The 3,615-nt window shown below is 32.9% G+C and overlaps 1 pseudogene; it reads left to right on the top strand.

Annotated features, from left to right (window-relative positions):
* Window positions 1-926: 926 nt before the first annotated feature.
* Window positions 927-3,615, top strand: part of LOC125871315 (putative late blight resistance protein homolog R1C-3) — a 7,728-nt pseudogene continuing 5,039 nt past the window's right edge.

Genomic DNA, 3,615 nt, shown 5'->3' with positions numbered 1-3,615 from the left:
GACTAAAGGTTTCTTGTTATAAAGAAAGAAAGACAAAAGAATTGAACAAATGATACAAAATTCCCTCCAGAAGTTACTTAGTGTAAAGACCAAATAAGTCATAAGTAAAAATCCAAAACCCGAACCAGAAACTCCAGACACGGAATATTCAGGAAGTAACGATTACGGAAGTGAATACAATCCATCCCTAGAACAATTTGCTCTAGACCCAAACGAAGACAACGACTCAGGGATGAGTTTTGACTCTATAGCGTTACACAACTTAGACACGTAGAAAATACGTAAGCAATGATGAATCAAGAAAAAAGACAAAGAAAGACAGGTAAGCCATGATGTAATACACCACTAGTCTAAAGCTGACAAATAAAGAGGACAAAAAAATTTAAAACGTTTTTCAAAGCCATGTGACGATGTGGCCCAAAGAGCACCCGACATGTAAAAGAAAGACTATTCAACATTTTGCAATCCGAATTTTAAATCCGGAGAAAGCCATCCTCGCCTATAAATACTAAACCATTTGCAAGAAGAAGGTAGAGAGCAAGAGAAAGCAGAGCATAGCAAGGAAGAAGAATTAGTTTTAAGAGTTAGCTTTACATATTTCTTTCCCTTCAAAAAAAAAGAAAGAGTGAAGTGAGTTTGTTAAAAGAGTGAGTGTTTAGTTTTTGAAGTAGCTACAAAGTCACTCGGGGACTCCCGAAAGGGAAACCTCTCTCCGACCACTATCATGTAAGTAGTAATGTGTCTTCTAGATCTTAGTAGTTTCTCCAGTATATGTATATTGCTATTATGCACTATAGTACTGTTGTTATGATTATATAATATAATGTTCATACATAAACTGTATACCTACATAATGAGTCATTACTTACTCTTAGTAAATGGTTAGTTCCCTACCCTCTTAGTAACGACGATGGATTAACTAGAAGATGGCTCAAAATGAAATTGAGGAAATGTTAGATCACCTGAGAAGGATCAAGAATCTAAATGATGTATGGATGATTTTACAGGAAAAAGTTAGGTATGTCCCTCCTGAAGAAAACCTTGAAATGCACAAATTTACAAAACAATTGAAAATTGTTCAAAAGAAAATGGGATTTTTGAGATACTTATATGACACAGAGATAAATGGTTACGTCAACCATGAGAAGCTGGAATGTTTAGAGACTCGAATACAGTTCATGGCTAACAATGAGGGACAACTCTATCTTGCTGTTTCAGTTATCCTTCTTTCTGATTTTGTAGATGATACAGATGAGGATGAGGTCGACACATATGACACATATGAGTATTATCTCTTTGATAAACCTCCATATGTAATATTCTTGATTGTGTTAGTAGAGCTGGAAATGAAGAAGATTTTTCTCAGTGAACTAAAGGATTCCCAGTTTACTCAATCAAGAACTTTCAATGACAAGAAATTACAAAAGAATTTTTTCATCATCTCCATAGTCTGTTGATGTATCTCAGAAACAAAACACTCAAGAACTTTCCGAATAATAACTCTGCTCGAAATATTGATGTAGCAATAGAGTTCTTGTTGATTTTCCTTGATGTTGATGTGGCAAATCATGTAATTAACGGCAATTGGTTGAATGAGGTTATGGACAAGGTTTTAGCTATAGCGGGTGATGTTCTATATGTAATTGAGATAATATCTTATATGGTCAATCAATTTTGAATGGTTCACTTAGAAAGTCACTCAACTTTGGATTGTTTACTTAGAAAGTCACTCAACTTTATCTTTTAACTCAAAAGTCACTCAACTATTGATGTTTCACTTAGAAAGTCACCCAACCATTTATAATTCACTTAGAAAGTCACTTAATCAATTTAAATATTCTTTTCATTAAATTTTGTAAAAATACAAAAAATAATTAAATTATTTAAAAAATAAATAAGATGCTTATTTTAATTATTGTTTTTTTACTACCTTTTCATTAAAAAAAAATAGTAGAAGATCGTTACTGCCCCTTTTTTTTTAATTATACTTCTTATCAATTCCAATTTTTCTTTTTGGTAATCTTTTAACAATTTATTTCTAGTTTTACAATTACTAGAAGCGAAAAGCTTTTTATTTTTTTGGCTACATTTTTTACGTTATTTTTAGAAAGATTATAATTAAATAATTAGAGCAAATCAATAAAATAATTAAAATAGATATCTTATTATTTCTTTAAAAATAGTTTAAGATAAAATTTAATGAAAAAATTATTTAAATTGATTGAGTGTCTATCTAAGTGAAATATAAATAGTTGGGTGACTTTCTAATTAAATGAAACATCAATAGTTGGATGATTTTTGAGTTATAAAACAAAGTTGAGTGACTTTCTAAGTAAACAACTTAAAGTTGAGTGACTTTCTAAGTAAACAACTCAAAGTTGAGTGAGCATTTGAGATATTAACTCATATGTAATTCAAAAGCTTCTTCCTAGCTCTATAAACAAAGATGACAATAGCAAAATAAGTCTTTGCTAGATACAAATATTTGAGAAAACTAAAGATCTAAAGGCACAAATGGAGACGTACTATAAAACCTTAAAATTCACTCCATCTCAGTTCCCCACTATTGGTGGATAGAGCTTTCTGGATTCTCTAATACGGAAACTGAATAAGATGTCGAAATCTAAATCTAGTTTAGATTTCCTAATGAAACCTCTTTTGGGTAATTTGGAGAAAGAGTTATCAGCTCTTACATCCATTTTAGAGAAGGATCTATCATCTTTATCATCCATTTTCAGAGATGTCACCAAGGTGCACCGTGAATATGAAATTCTTCAAGATCTTCACAGGTGTACTATCAATTTGGCATATGAAGTTGAAGTTGCCATTGACTCTATTCCTGCTCAGTATAATGTTTTTTGGCATACTTTTTACTCACTTCCTACAATCTTAAAAGATATTAATAAAATTAATGCGCAGGTGACTGAGATGTGGTTAGCAGAGTTGCTCTTAAGCCTTGCTATGTGGTAGCACCATTTAAACACCTGCCCACTCGACATATCAATCCAGTGATTGATGAGGAGATAGTGGGTTTTGGGAATGACACAGAAAAAATGATTCAGTATCTGATTAGAGGTTTATGAGCTAGACGTCATCCCAATTGTAGGCATGAGGGGACAAGGGAAAGAGACAATTGCTAGAAAGGTTTACAATTGTGACAACACTTTTTCTCATTTTGATGTTCGGGCATGGTGCATTGTTTGCCAAACTTATAACCGGAGAAAGCTATTACAAGAGATTTTGAGTCAAGTAACCAGTTCCAAGGATAAGGGAGATAAGGATGACATCTTTGCTGATGAGTTGAGGAAAAGCTTAATGTGCAAGAGATATCTCATTGTATTGGATGATATGTGGGATTTTATGGCAAGAGATGACTTAAGGCTTTGTTTTCCTGATGTTGGAAATAGAAGCAGAATAATAGTAATAACTCGGCTTGAGAAAGTGGGTGAGCAAGTCAAGTACCATATTGATCCCTATTCTCTTCTGTTCCTCACAACATAAGAGAGTTACAAATTATTGCGGAATAAAGTGTTTCAAAAGGAAGATTGTCTGCCTGACCTACTAGATGTGAGTCAAGCAGTTGCAGAAAAATGCAAAGGACTGCCTCTAGTGGTT

Source organism: Solanum stenotomum, chromosome 7 (assembly GCF_019186545.1).
Source record: "Solanum stenotomum isolate F172 chromosome 7, ASM1918654v1, whole genome shotgun sequence".
Taxonomy (NCBI): domain Eukaryota; kingdom Viridiplantae; phylum Streptophyta; class Magnoliopsida; order Solanales; family Solanaceae; genus Solanum; species Solanum stenotomum.
This window is presented reverse-complemented; position numbering and strand designations above follow the sequence as displayed.